The 16,365-nt window shown below is 35.2% G+C and overlaps 1 non-coding gene across 1 annotated transcript; it reads left to right on the top strand.

The window, feature by feature from the left end:
• The first annotated feature begins 519 nt into the window (after positions 1 to 519).
• TRNAE-UUC (transfer RNA glutamic acid (anticodon UUC)) lies at positions 520 to 591 on the top strand. Its single transcript has one exon. It is a non-coding gene; the product is annotated as a tRNA-Glu (tRNA).
• The last annotated feature ends 15,774 nt before the right edge of the window (positions 592 to 16,365 follow it).

Genomic DNA, 16,365 nt, shown 5'->3' with positions numbered 1-16,365 from the left:
AGGCAGGAAGATTACAGATTAGATTATGTTCTTCTTTATATATACTCCTGTAACTTACAAATATTTTCCAATGATTATACACCTTTTTATTAAAAAAAAAAGTTTCCTGAAAAAAAACCCTTTTTAAACTTACCTCACCCAACTAAGTTGGTCACGCACTGTATAACTAGAGAGAAAACATTCAGACAGCCATACTATACTGTGTACCCAAAATGAAGGATTTTGTTTGAAATCTTAGCCTTTGGCATTCTGAGAATCGTTATATGATGCCACACTGATATGCTGCAGTGAAGGTCCTCTCTAACAAGCACTGTAATTATGGGAAATTATGAATTCTTCTGGATTTCCATATTTTTACCTTTAAAATGGTTTGATTATGTGATAACTAATTCATTTCTAACAGAGTTGCATCAGGTTTTCTGACTCTGGGTCTATGGTACTTGAACACATAATAAAGAAATAGAGAAACTTATTCATTGATTCACTTTCAGCAAATTGCAAATACACAACCCTGGGAATTCCCTGGTGGTCCAGTGGTTAGGACTTGGCACTTTCACTGCTGGGGCCCAGGTTTGATCCCTGGTCAGGGAACTAAGATCCCATAAGCCACTTGACACAGCCAAATTAAAAAAAAAAAGAGAGAGAGAGAGAGAGAGAGAGAGAGAGAGAGAAAAGAGAGAGAAATTAAGGAAACAATCCCATTTACCATCACAACAAAAAGAATACAATACCTAGGAATAAACCTACCTAAGGAGACAAAAGACCTGTACTCAGAAAACTATAAGACACTGACGAAAGAAATCAAAGATGACACAAACAGATGGAGAGATGTACCATGTTCTTGGATTGGAAGAATCAATATTGTGAAAATGACTATACTACCCAAAGCAATTGACAGATTCAATGCAATCCTTATCATATTACCAATGGCATTTTTCACAGAATTAGAACAAAATTTTACAATATGTATGAAAACACAAAAGACCCCAAACAGCCAAAGCAATCTTGAGGAATAAAAATGGAGCTGGAGGAATCAGGCTCCCTGACTTCAGACTATACTACAAAGTTACAGTCATCAAAACAGTATCATATTGGCACAGAAACAGAAATATAGATTAATGGAACAGGATAGAAAAGTCAGAGATAAACCCACACACCTATGGTCAACTAATCTATGACAAAGGAGGCAAGGATATACAATGGAGAAAAAATAGTCTCTTCAATAAGTGGTGCTGGGAAAACTGGACAGCTACATGTAAAAGAATGAAATTAGAACACTCCCTAACACCATATACAAAAATAAACTCAAAATGGATTAGAGACCTAAATGTAAGACTGGACACTATAAAACTCCTAGAGGAAAACATGGGCAGAACACTCTTTGACATAAATCGCAGCAAGATCTCTTTTGATCCACTGCCTAGAAATAATGAAAATAAAAACAAAAATAAACAAATGGGATCTAATTAATCTTGAAAGCTTTTGCACAGCAAAGGAAACCATAAACGAAATGAAAAGACAACCCTTGGAATGGGAGGAAATGTTTGCAAATAAAGCAAATGGCAAGGGATTAATCTCCAAAATATACAAACAGCTCATGTAGCTTAATATCAAAAAAACAAATAACCCAATCAAAAGAAATGGGCAGAAGATCTAAATAGACATTTCTCCAAAGAAGACATACAGATGGCCAAAAAGCACATGAAAATATGCTCAATATCACTAATTATTAGAGAAATGCAAATCAAACTACAATGAGGTATGACCTTACAGTGGTCAGAATGGAGATCATCAAAAAATCTACAAACAGTAAATGCTGGAGAGGGTGTGGAGAAAAGGGAACCCTCCTACACTGTTGGTGGGAATGTAAGTTGGTACAGCCACTATGGAGAACAGTATGGAGGTTTCTTACAAAACTAAAAATAGAACTACCATATGACCCAGCAATCCCACTCCTAGGCATATACCTGGAGAAAACCATAATTCAAAAAGATACCTGTACCCCAATGTTCATTGCAACACTATTTACAACAGCCAGGACACGGAAGCAACCTGAACGTCCATCGACAGAAAAATGGATAAAGAAGATGTGGTGTGTGTGTGTGTGTGTGTGTGTATAAATATATAAAATGGAATATTACTCACCCATAAAAAAGAAAATGCCATTTGCAGCAACATGGATGAGCACAGAGATTGTCATACTGAGTGAAGTAAGTCAGACACAGAAAGACAAATATATGATACCGCTTATATGTGGAATCGAAAAAAAAAGGCATAAATGAACATATTTATACAACAGGAGTAGAGACACAGATATAGAAAACAAATTTATGGTTACCAGAAGATGGGGGGAGAGGGATAAAGTGGGACATTGGGACTGACAAATACACACTACTATATATAAAATAGATAACTAATAAGGACCTACTGTATAGCAGAGGGAACTCTACTCAATACTCTGTAATGGCCTATATGGGAAAAGAATCTAAAAAAAAAATAAAAGAGTGGACAAATGTACATGTATAACTGATTCACCTTGCTGTATACCTGAAACGAATACAACATTGTAAATCAACTATACTCCAATAAAAAACTAAAAGAAATCATAAAGCAAATACACAACCCAGTTCAGTGGATTTCCTGAGTCTATTCTTTTAACTAAATAACCTAACTATTTTCTGAGTAAGCTAGAATACTGAAACGTTGTTCACTGAATATAATTTTAAGTTTATATACTTTGTTGCATATTACTTTTATGTGTTATAGACAGACTATAGCTCACAGTCAGGATAATGTAAGTGTGTATATTTAGAAGGTGAGAACTGGATGTGTGCAGCTGTAGAAAGGCAAGATGTATGTGCTCACGGGCTCTGCTGGTCCCCTAGAATGCTGTCATTTGCCAGCTTTTTCAAGTATCTGTGCCCTGATTGTGAAATGGCAGTTATTTACTTTGGTTAAAAGAACGGACATGTGGACACAGTGGGGGAAGTGGAGGGTGGGACGAACTGGGAGATTAGGATTGACATATATACACTACCATGTATAAAATAGATAGCTAGTGGGAACCTGCTATAAAGCACAGGAAGCTCAGCTCGGTGCTCTGTGATGACCTAGATGGGTGGGATGGGGGTGGGTGTGGTGGGAGGGAGTTCCAAGAGGGAGGGGATATAGGTATACCTATAGCTGATTCACTTCATTGTACAGCAGAAACTAACACAACATTGTAAAGCAATTGTACTCCAATTTAAAAACAAGTAATAATTAGTATAAGTAGTTGAAGCTATACTAACAGCAATAAAGACCAAGAAATCAAACTGTGTGTAGGTGCGTTTTTGGTTTTTCAAGAAAAAAGAAGAGTTTTGTCCTAAAGCATCATTGTCAAATTTTTTGGTCTCTGAACCAAAACTCTTAAAACTTTCTAAGGATTCCAAAGCGCTTTTGTTTATAGGAATTATAACTTTCAATATTTACCTAATCAGATATTAAAATGGAAAATTATTACCACTTTTATTTATTTAATCATTTGTAGATAACAATGACGAACACATTGTCTGTTAACATAAAACACCTTGGTACTGTTTGGAAAATAGTTTTGAACCCTCAGACCTGAGTGAGAACCACTGTCCTCAAGTAAATGCCAGTTTGTTTTAGACTGTGAAAGAGACTAACGAAAGAGAAAGCTTGGAAAGTAAATTTTATTTGCCATGGTATATAATACCTAAGACTGTAAAGAAGTGAGGAAAGGTGTTAAATAAAACTTTGTCAAAGTTCACTTAATCTTATTAGACTTAACTTCCTAGGTTTACTGATTAATGCCTTTGGCTACTATTGTGAAACACTTTTTACCTGCTTTACCTAATCTTCTTTGAAAGCAGAGATTTCATGTTTTACCATAATACTTTTCCTATGCTTTATGTTGAATTAATTATGCCCTTGATATCAAAGAAAAAATAAAAAGAAATAAAAATTCCCTACTTATGAAAGATTTAGGGTTCTTTAAAATCACATTACTGTCCATGTTTATTGTTAAATGTTTTCTTGTCACTGTGATTAAATAGGTGTCTTTGGCAAGAGTGATCCTATCTTAATAAGTGTCAAAATTTCTTCTGATAAATATTTTGAGTTGTCTTCTCCATATCAAATTTTAAATATGGAAAAAAAAAAGTTTCAGCTTAACTCTAACATCTAAAACTATCTTTGAAATTTCCCAGGGAAATGCTAGAAATAATTAGATTTCTTTACTATGCTACTATTGTAAAGTGTTATAAGGGCAAATCTGTCAAATCAGGAGACACAAGCCATCTACCTATGTTACCTTTGTGTAGGTAAATTAATGTACATATTTCACAAATTGTATGCCTCCATAGGAATTCCCTGCAGATTTAACAATGCATTGCTGACTATACTGTGCCTTACCTGCAGAAACACTCATCAAAAGTCTTCTGAATTATTCTCTGCCTTGAAAGAGAACTGTGATCTCCTCCATAGTGATAGTTTGGATTATACTATTAAATAAACCACAGCCATTAAATCTCTCATCTAAAATGAGATTTCATTTTAAGTTAGTGTTTGCTTGAGGGCTTTGATATAGGCTTTAGGTTAGAGTTTGTCTTCAACCAAGGACAGTCTCAGAGCCTGTGAGAAATTACTGTACCAGGTACTTTGAACTTTTCATACTTCAAAGAATAAACTCTCAAATACAGGCTTCTGAGCTCACATCAACTATAAAACTTTCATAGCATACCAGTGGACTGCATCAGGCTTTTTAGTCCAAAGCAGAGGGTTTTATGAAAACAGACAGCTAACCAAAGATCCAGTAAGTGAACACTCAGTTACATAGGACTGAATGAGCTAACGAGGGACATTTTATTGTGATTGTTTGTCTGAATATGGTTGATATTGGTTCAATGTCATATTTATCTGGATATAAAAAGCCATCTTTTCTCTTTCTACTTATCTTGAACCCACAATTATGCTTTTATAAACTAAAATGAAATACTTAAAAATAATATCTGACTCTGATCCCAAGAATCTATTACTAAATCTTCTTACTTTTTATTACTTTGGCAATATAGTTATTTATTTGGGGTCAAAAAGAATCTATCCTCCATTTACTATGACACAACTGGGGGAATCAACTGCATAACCAAGACCTTATCTGGAGTATCATATTTGAGAATTATGTTCACTGAGTCAAGTAGTACAGGCACTTTTAAGAAAAAAAGATTGGTTTAGGTTTGGAGCTAATATCAACAAAGACCTCTCGGGGAAATTGGCCTGGTACCTGGTTTACCAGGTCCCAGCCTTACAGGGATTAAGAAAAGTCAGGCAGACCATGAAAATTAGTAAATTTGGCAACATCGGAAAGGAAAGCATTCATCAAAATTTACAGGTAGGGCTGGAGAAACCTGGTAGAGTTTCTTGGGCTTAGTATTCTTGCCTTGGGAGAGTAAATTATACAGGCTTTTAAAAATCTAATCTGAGATTCCTTACAAAAACTTTCAGAGAAAATTTACTTCATGGCTTCAGTAATGTCAATATCTTAATCTTATTACTTTGAGATTTTATGATCATGATGGTGGAGTTGGTCAAGGAAAACGGTAAGACTTGGAAAGAGGCATAAGAGATCTCTGGAAGTCATGACCAGAGCACCACTCTAGATTATCTACACCTTTCACTATGTTTGAGCCATTTTACAATTAAGTAAATTGTAGAACACAAGAAGTAATACAAATGATTCTTGTCCATAGAAATACAAATAGATTTCATCCAGTGGAATGCAACTGATTGTTACCCTGTGGATACTGATCACTTTTACATCATTTTATAAATTCATTTCAGCATTCCTCATTGCCTGCTTCGCTCCATAAACATGTGCACACGTTTGCAAGTGCGCGCGCGCGCACACACACACACACACACATACATATGTAGGTATATATACACGTGTGTGTGTATGGTGTGTTCTTTGAAATCTCTTTTGAACTAGTTATAATATCTTACTGATGTCACCATTAATTAATTAATTAAAATCTTGGAGATGTAGTCATTAAAAAAAAAAATATAACAACTTTAGAGACCATTTATCCAGATGAGAGTAGGAAGCAGGAGGGAATGAGGTGTATTCCAGAAGATAAAACAACATGTGTAAAATCTCTTAGCAGGAGAGAGCAAAACTTATTCAAGAAACTGGAAGAAGGACAGGTGTATGGGACAGATAGTAAGAGGTAAGACTGGATGGGGTAGGTAGGATCCTAGCATGTTGGAAACTGAAGGCCATATTTAAGACTTTCATTTCTATTTTTAACTCAAAAGAAATGAGATAAATCTATTTAAATCCATTAAAGTGATTTAAGGTTGACAGGGGAAGATGAATTTTAGATACTTAGATTTGACTTTAAAAAGATGGCTTTGTGCGTTATGGAGAATTGATTGGAGAGGAGACTGTAGGAGCAGGCTGATGTGGTCTAAGGGAGATATTAGAGAAACTTGAAAAAAAGGTGGCGGCAGTGAAGATGGAGAGAAATGTATTATTTTGAGAGATACTTCTAAAGCAAAGAATTAGCCAAGACACAGAAACAACCTAAGTGTCCATCAATGGATGAATGGATAAAGAAATACATATATATTTATATATTATATATATATATAGATATAAAATTCAGCCACAAAAAGGAAATCCTGCCATTTGCAACATGGATGGACCTGGAGAGGATTATGCTGAAATAAGTCAGAGAAAGAAAGACAAATATGATCTTACTTATATGTGGAATCTAAAAAAACAAAAACAAACCAAACTCTTAGATACAGAAAACAGATTGGTGGCTGCCAGAGATGGAGGAGGGGTGTCAGGTGGGCAAAATGGGTGAAGGTGATCAAATATACAATGTACAGCATGGTGACTATAGCTAATAATACTGTATTATATATTTGAAAGTTGCTAAGAAAGTAGATGTGAAAAGTTCTTATCACAGGAAAAACAAATTGTAACTATGTAGGGTAACAGATATGGATGTTAACTGGTCTTATTGTGGTGATCATTTTACTATATATACAAATATCAAATCATATTGCATACCTGAAACTAATACAGTGTTATATGTCAATTATATTTCAATAAAAAACTGTAAAAAACTATTCACTCATTAATTTTTCCAGTTTTGATATTCATATATTTAAATTTGCTTCACAATATAATCCACTGACAAGTGAGGAATATTTCTCTAATTTAAAATATGTAGAGAGATATATATTTATTTAATTTACTTTTGAATTGCATTTGACTCACTGTTTGATAGAGTAGGAACAGGAAGTAAAGAGAGATGGAAACTTTGGTAAATTACCAATGACAGGCAGCACTTGTTGGGGATTTTTTTTAAGTATTAAGTCAGAGTTACAGCCTATTGCTATCAGCCAGCAGGAAAAAATATAGGTTTAGCAGAATGATGTGGCGTCTTATTATTTTCTAACGATTGTGTGTGGGGTGGCTGGATGGTGTTGACAGTAGTGGGACTTTCAGGCAGTCACAAAGATATAAAACAGGCTCCTGTTTCATGTAATTGAAGGAGGTGGGGCTGGGAAAGTTGTGTTTCTGAGTCATGACCACAGCATTACCCATCCCAAAGGACCTTGAAATAGGGCTGCAGCTGCCAGCTTCACTCACCTCTACCACCAACACTGTGAATCATTACCAAAAATAAATAAATAAATATTCAAGAACTCACAAATGTATTTGTTTTAGAAAGATAAATTTTGAACAAGATTTCACCTCCTATATGCAGAAAATACTTTCAATCCATTTTCTAGTATCTCCATGCAAGAGGCGGCCTTGGCATTTGTAATGTTCCCTAGGTATGTCAAGAGATTAGGGCTACAAGGGTTACATTTATTCAGTTAGGGGGATGGCAGAGAGAGTAAAAGATAATATTTAAACTGACTTGTTTCATGTTTTGAGTATTTCAAGAATCCTCTGTCTACGGTTTAACGATGAAATTATACCTACTTACTAGATATTCTAAGATTTTAAAAATTATCTTTTAAACAGTTTTGTAATATCCTTTTTATGAAAAACATGTTATCATCCCCATAGATTGCTTATTACTTACAAAAGGCAAAGGTACCTTTATAATTAAGAAATCTAGCAGACACCACCTTAATTAAGTGATCATTCAATCTCCCTGATAATGGGACAATCTCTCCATTATTGATGGACTGAGAAGGACACATTATCTAAGTAGTAGTCCTACCAAAATCCAAGATCCTATCTGTGATTAGAATCTAATCATGAGGAAACAATCAGACAATCCAAATTGAGAGATGGTGGGCTTGGAGACTTAAAATATCAGTGTTATTAATTTAGAAAATGCTGGGAACCAATAAATGCAGTGTGTGATCCTTGATTGCTTTTTGGAATAAAAACAAAACAAAACAAAAACAATGAAAATACAAAGAAACAACAAAAACAGTTACAAAGTACATTATTAGGGTGATGGGGGAAAATTGAATATGGGATGAACATTAGATAATTGGATCAATGTTAAATTTCTGGAATATTTTAACATATGTGGTTATGTAGAAGAAGAATAGTTTTATTCCTAGAAGATGCATCCTAAGGTATTTTAATGACAACACAATGGAGGGAAAGGAATATGGATACGGCAAAATGTTAACAATTGAATTTTGGTGAAGAGTTTACACGTGTTTACTGTACCATTCTTTCAACTTTCCTGTAGGATAGGAACTTTTCAAATACTAACTTGGGAAAATAATTAAAAATTTAAAATCCATTATGTTTTTAGTGCATAGTTGTTTTCAAACAGAAATCAGTGTTAGATGGCTTTATGTGGTTTTAGGTACATTGTTTACTCTCAAAACAATTCTGAAAGTCAGATGTTCTTTTCTCTATAGGTGAAGAAATAGAAGCTCAAAGGAAGCAAGAGTTTTTCAGAAGGAAGGCTACTGTCTGGCAATGATTCTCACAACCATTTCTCCAAACTCTCCCAACATCCAGCTTAGAGAAATTCTTAAGAACTGCAGTTCTGAAAACCAGAGAATGACTGCTCTCAAAGAAAGAAAATTTGGCTTCCTTTCTAAGCCTTCTTCTAATTCCTGATCCATCATTTTTACTATTTATAAAAACAGTGTTCCTCAAGCCATTTTTACATAAGCAATAAATATCTTGCTCTTAACATCTGACTCAGTTCCTCCTAAAATTCCTAATAGTAGTTTTCCTAGTATATTAGTATACTAATACTAAAGTAATATTTTTCCTCAATAGCATTTTCCTTAAACTCAACTTCAAGTTTCCTGGTGAGTTTACCTACTAAAATATCAAACAACTCTCTTTTTCAGTTTTGCTGTGGTCTACCTAATTGATTTCTCAAATACAGCTAACAGCCACGTGACCTCTGGTGTCTACCCTGCAGTTATTGTTGTGTTACCATATAGTCCTTCCCTAGGGGGCTGCTCCACCACGGCTAACATTAGACCCCACCATTCTCTTTCCCAAGGATTTGCTGCACAGACTCACCTGCACTGCAGAAGTCAGCACTGTGCAGCCTGCTGGCAGAACGCCTTGTAGCTGCTTTATCTTGCCATTTTGTAAATTCTACTATAAACCTAATGTATGTACAATCATTTTTTAAAAAATATTTTCAGCATGATACTAGTATTTGTGTCTGTTTCTTCCTTTTTTTTTTTCCTTTAGAACTTATTTTGAGAGCAGTTTCTGAAATACAAAAGCAGATAGAAGACAATTTCCTAAATTTCCTTTTCCTCTCCCCACCATTTTTTTTAATATTCAGCTTGAACAGTACATCATTTTAGATTTCAAGGAGATCTGCACTTATCTGAAGGCCAGGTCAAATGGGCTAATTATAAGTCAATTTGGATGGACTGTTTGAATGTGGGTATGTAGAGAGTGAACACCTTAAATGAAAAGAGAGTAGAGCTGGTGCAAAAAAAAAAAACAAAAAAAGAAAAGAAAAGAAAGAAAGAAAAAGGCTGTGTTCACCAAGAGTGATTCACAGAGAAATGATATAGCTCATCCCTATCTCCACTGGCCTATCTCCTGTGCACTCAGGCCTGACTCTTGAGGAAGGGGTACAGTGAATGAATAAGCCTCATTTCTCTATCATCCCCATGGACACTGAAAGGACTATCTCACCACTGGTGGACATCTTATGGTTGAAGTAAGCTTGGCAATGGCAGACGGCTGAGTTAGAGATGATGGCCCTAGTATTACTGCCTGCAGTAGCTATGCTGGGGATGGCAGTGATCCCTTCAGGATTAGGGCTAGAGAAAATGTGAGCTACTGGCAAAGGTATCCATGATTCTGGCCTTAGGCAATAGCAGCCTTCTCTTGACTTATACGAGCCTAAGCAGCAGCAGTTGAAACCTATGCAGATATTGGTGTGATTCGTTTAGTTACTGGCAGTTAATGGAAGCATCATCACAATAAGCCAGTAAAGAAACAATGGAAAAGATTTACATTCCACATGGTTCCTAATATGATGTCCCTGTGGAAATCCCAACAATTGCTTTAGAGACAAGTAGAACTCCACCCTATACACTGGGTGGAGGTAGGGGGAGGTCAGACAGAGAAATATGATGGTTGGCTCTAACTCTCATCCTACAACTACCTCAAGCTGGGGTACTGATAGGTACAAATGTTATGTTTTCCTTTACCAGAAAAGAAAAACGTACATATTTTCATGGGTGCCTGACACCACACAGTCTTAGCTTGTAATTTCTTTTGACCGATATTTAGAATCACACCTTCCTGCGGAGAATTTCTTAGAAATAGTACAAAATAGAAACCAATCACCACGCATCTGAGATCTGAGAATAAGACAGAAAAAAATATAGAACTCAGTAGGAAGGATGAAATTCATTATGAACTGATGAATTTGATGTTAGATACACCAATTGTACTGTTACCATGTTATTTATTAACGTATCGCAGTGATTAGGCAATTGAGGTAGAGACCAATGAAGTGTTACTGGAAAAGAAGGACAGAGGCCTTCCCAGTGTCTATAGCTGGGAAAACACATATTTTTACTGAAATAATAATGATGTATCACTTGTTTCATAGGTAATAAAGTCTTACTAGGCATCAGTTCATATCAAGGGCCTTTTGATGTCGCAGTGACCGGGTGTCTGCCATCAATTCCCTAAAGGACTACCAGAAACACCTGCTGATGGAAAAAAAGCTAAGATTGTGCAGTAAGAAAGAATGGTACCTTGACAGGGTTTGTGCCTGGTCCAGAGGATTCTAGGCTAGGTCTTGAAGACAGAGCTTGGGTGGGATGGGCAGGGTTTATGATGTTAGAGCTATGGATCATGGGCACTGAGCCCTGGGTATTGATGAGTAAGCTGTCAATCTTGAAAAATAAGCTGCTTAGTTAGTTCCCATTATTATCTCTTGGAAACAAGTATTACGTGAAACAAGCAGCTAAGTTTTTTTTTATTTTTAATTTTATCACAATAGAAACACAAAAGGGACAAAAATATGTCTGATTATAGGATTGTTTAAATAGAGGATAGAGACATATGTTGGTTTTAGTTTTCATAGAAAACACAAGTTTGTAGCTTAGGTCTCTAGGTATATATATACCTTCAATTCTTTCCTAAGGAATATCCATCACCTGATCACAGGCTCCCCATCTGGAAATACAAATTGGCTACTTGTGAATTTAAAAAAGACTCTGCTCAATGGAAGATATGATGATTTTAAGTTTCTGAATTTTGCTGACTAAACATCCCTCCTATCATTTCTAAATATAAAAAGAAGTGCATGTATTTTGTGTGTATATATTTGTATGTATCTATATATGTATGTATTTTTACATAGTGGAGATAACGGATACAACATGCATATATGTGTTTGGGTGTGTGTGTGTGCGTGTTTAAACCTACAAATATAACATGTGTTTTCAAATAATAGACATATCTATGGAGGCATTACAAAATCAGTATGTTCCTGTAACTTGATTATTCTTCTTAACAATATGTCATGAAGTCTTTCATATGTATGTGCTTCTATATGTGTATAATCCCTAAAATGGAGGGAAATAATTCTTACCTCATAAATCTATTATGTTTTAAAGAGTTAGCTTCTATAAATCACTTAGAATAATGACAAGGAAATAATACACATTATACAAGTGTTTAGTAAATAATTTTATAATATTGTCATGGATTACCATTGGCTTGTATTTTCTCTTCTAGAGGAATTTGAATCAAAATATTAGGCTACAAAAATTCTGTGGCTATTTCAATTGAAATAGCATAGAAATGTATAGATTGGTGTTATTAGTGAGAATTGACATTTCACGTATTAAATTTTTCTATCTAGGAATATAATATATGTTTTCCACTTATTCTGCTTTCCTTTTACATGTTCATTTTTAATTGAAGTATAGTTGATTTAAAATATTATATTTGTTTCTCATGTACAGCATAATGATTCAATATATTTGTAGACTACACTCCACTTAAAGTTATTATAAACTATTGGCTATATTCCCTGAGCTGCACAATATATTCTCTTAGCTTGTTTATTTTATACATAGTAGTTTGTACCTCTTAATCTCATATCCCTATCTTGGCTCTCCCTACTTGTCACCACTAGTTTTTTCTCTAAATCTGTGAGTCCATTTCAGTTTTGTTATACTCATTCGTTTTATTTTTTTAGATTCCACATATAAGTAATAACATACAGTATTTGTCTTTCTCTGTCTGACTTATTTCACTATTATCCAGAAATAGGCACAACAGTATTTTGGTGTCTATATTTTCCATTCTTTCACTAAGCCTAATTGTAGTAAGTCTTGAAGACATGATGATTGTCTCATGGCAATGTGTCTTAAGACTGCATTTGTAATCATGTATTTCTTTATGTTCCGTTCACTTCCCTAAATGTAATTTTAGTTTTGGTTTAATGAGTCTTACACTATAGTATTATATAAAGAAAAGGGACATTTGATCTCACCTACTCTGAATACAATTTACACCGGGACACTATATCCTATATATAGTTTCCATAGGATATAGGAGAAAAAAGATCATCAGCTATTATCTCATGGAAAAGGGGCACTTCTTTTCCGGATGCTTCTCTGCTTGGATGCCCTGGATGTGGCAGTGACTAAGTTTCTCTATGACCTTGCTTTTTATAGCGTGGCCCAAGATTGGAACAGGTAGCATGGAAATCACTTGCGGGCTTATTACAACTGCAGAATATGGGCTCAAATACCATAGAGAGACAGAAACAGAACTTGCCCTTTAACAATAACCCAAGGTGATTTTTAAACACATGGAGCTCCGAGGAGCAGTTTTTCAGCCACAGCTTCCATCAGGCTTTCCTTTCTGGAGGAGCCTTCCTTTCTGGAGGCTCTAGCTCTCCCTAAGCTCTGGAAACACCAGTCCCTCCCTTGCCACTTCAGGCCAGGGATAGCAGTGGCTGCTCTCCTTATTCCCTGGGTTCCTGCTCTCATTCTTTGAGAATTCCTTTAACCCTACTCATACCTCTGTAAATAAAGTCTCTTTAAACCCCAGAACTGGGTCATTTTGGTTTCCTTCCAGGAACCGGACTGATCACCTCCCGATAAGTGGGCTTGGCTGCTGGGAGAGTTTCTCTATCTCACTCTTTCTGAGGTTTTAAAATTCCGAATGCATAAAATTTCACTTTGTCCATTCTGCCACACTTAAGTCTCTCACATTTGGCTGAGTTATTCTGAACTCTAATGTGGCTCAGTTGGTTTCTCTCTCAGTTTTTGTCACTTCCAAGTCACCACAGAATTACTCCTTGTGGACTGAAATTCTGGTACAGTGTAGACATTCCCCTTCAGGAGAATTTTCTTATAGATAAGTTAAAATATATCATGTGTACTTTTTTCTTTTGATAAAATATCTTACTTGATCCTCATAATAAACTCACATTGTAAATACTGTTAAAGATGAGAAAACTGACAAAGGAGGTTATATAACTTTCCCAAGATCACACAGTTGGTAGTTGGCAAAGCTTTCTGATTTCAGAGGTCATTCTCTTAACAACATTTGCATATTGCCTGCCTATTTTTCTGCTGGCTACTTCCAGAGAAATATTTTCTGATGAAGTCTGCTAATTTCTGAGCAAAGACATTATTGCTCATCTTTGAAAATATACTAGATTCCTAATCATTCTAATAGCTTGAGCTGTTAGACCCTATTCACCAACCTCACGCTCACAGCCAGACATTACTTCTGCTAGATGTTCATTTCTCTCTTCAGTGGACACACACTCTGCTAAGGACAACAAAGGCAATCCTGGATAGCCAAAAATGTGGCTGGAGATCAAACCTAATTTGCCCCCAGAAGCTAAGTCCTTGGCATGTCCTCAGGATGTGAGAGGATTCTAGAATCTCAAGGTAACATTGTAACTCATTCATTTATCCTTGCCTTTCCATCCATCTGCCTGCGTCTCCTGTTAGAGGACCACCTCTTCTAGATGCTCAGAGTCTTAGCATTTTTATCATTCTGACAGTCTCATGTCTCCTAAGGTAGGATTAGGTCATAGACTTTTGGGGGGTTGGAGGAGTATTGTTCACTTAGGCTCCAAGAACAGTCAGAATCAGTGCTATATTGCATGAGCCTGCTGTCATTAAATATCATATTCAACCATCAACCCCAATGCAAGGGGTTATAATTAAGCATCACCGAACAGATCACCTAAGAAGACATCCTGATCAACTGAGTTTAAAGCAGCACACTTTGCACTTTTTCACATTTTGATATAAAACATATGAACTTCTTTTGGGTGTCAGACAGTGTGTTAAGTGCTTTCATATGTATTTTCACATTTAGAATTCATCACAACTTGTGAAATAGATATTATTATTCTTTTCATTTTACAAATGTGGGAATTGTAGTTTTCTAATTGAAAAGTACAGAGCCTATCTCATTGAGAAAGAATTTAAAAGTTAGACAATGATGTAGACAAACCAGAACTCCAGTACACTTCTATTGAGTGTAAATACACAGCCAGGATAGAGAACTATTTACTAATATTCAGGAAAGTTGAAGATGCCCTTACCCTATCAACTGACAAGTCCACTACCATTCATACATTCAGAGAAACTCCCCAACATCTACCCATGTATTGGAATGTCCATTGCAGCCTCAGTTGTAATCATGGTGAAATGGAAATAACCTCAAGGCTCAACTCAAGGTACATATATACACTAGGCTATGCTTGTATTCAGAATACCATAGGTACTTTATAACCATTTGTTTAGAGTTTGACATGTGCAAAACTTTAACATGTATTGCTTATTTCTAACTATATATGTAGGGAATTATTAAAATACTGAATATGGGATGGTGTTTACCTCCGAGGGGAGAGGAAGAAGAAATACATAAGGGATACACAAATGAATTTCAACCTTATTAGTAGAGTTGAGTGGTGGTTTCTCATGTGTTCTGTTAAGTTAGTTTATATTCTCTTGTCGAAGTAGGGAAATATTAAAATACTGAATATGGGATGGTGTTTACCTCCGAGGGGAGAGGAAGAAGAAATACATAAGGGATACACAAATGAATTTCAACCTTATTAGTAGAGTTGAGTGGTGGTTTCTCATGTGTTCTGTTAAGTTAGTTTATATTCTCTTGTCGAATTCTAATTCAAAAGACAGAAAAGTAGTACAAAGTGTCAAAAGTGAAAAAATGTGTAATAATGGGATACCATTAAAAAATGCACACACACAAATAAACACAAGCAAAATCAGGGAAATCTGAAAACCAGTGGATTGTACCAATATCTATATCCTGGTTACAGTGTGTTACTATAATTTTGTAAGACGTTACCACTGGGTGAAACTAGATAAACACATTCAGGATCTTTCTGTTTAATTTCTTGCAAATGTATGTGAATTTACAATTATATCAATAACAATTTTAATTTAAAATAAAAACAATTTTAAAATAAATTAAAAATATGATGCTTCCACAAGTATACCTAAGATACCATTGGCTTTCATTAAAATTCAAAGAATAAATTAAAAAATTCAAAAGGATCAAGAAAATCTGCCATAACTGTCAATCACAAAGTTGATTGCTTTTGGTTTCCAAGTTAATTATTTTTTCTGATATTGAGTAGCACCTTTGCCCCATGGAGATAGTACGTTTGCTAGGGCTTGCCTGTAGAAAATAAAATGGCAAAATGTATAGGAAAATCACCAAAAATTTTTTTATCTGCCTTCTGGGAATTACAAATGTGAACTTAAACTCTACTTAATGTATTAAAATAAATGAAAAAGAACACATATTAGCTCTCATTCTCTATATATGAATAAAAAACCATCTTTGTTAGTAATATTAAAGTTTACAGT

The sequence above is a fragment of the Lipotes vexillifer genome, unplaced genomic scaffold (assembly GCF_000442215.2).
Source record: "Lipotes vexillifer unplaced genomic scaffold, Lipotes_vexillifer_v1.1 scaffold335, whole genome shotgun sequence".
Classification (NCBI taxonomy): Eukaryota; Metazoa; Chordata; class Mammalia; order Artiodactyla; family Lipotidae; genus Lipotes; species Lipotes vexillifer.
The sequence above is the reverse complement of the archived record's forward strand: the minus strand, read 5'-3'. Positions and strand labels throughout refer to the sequence as shown.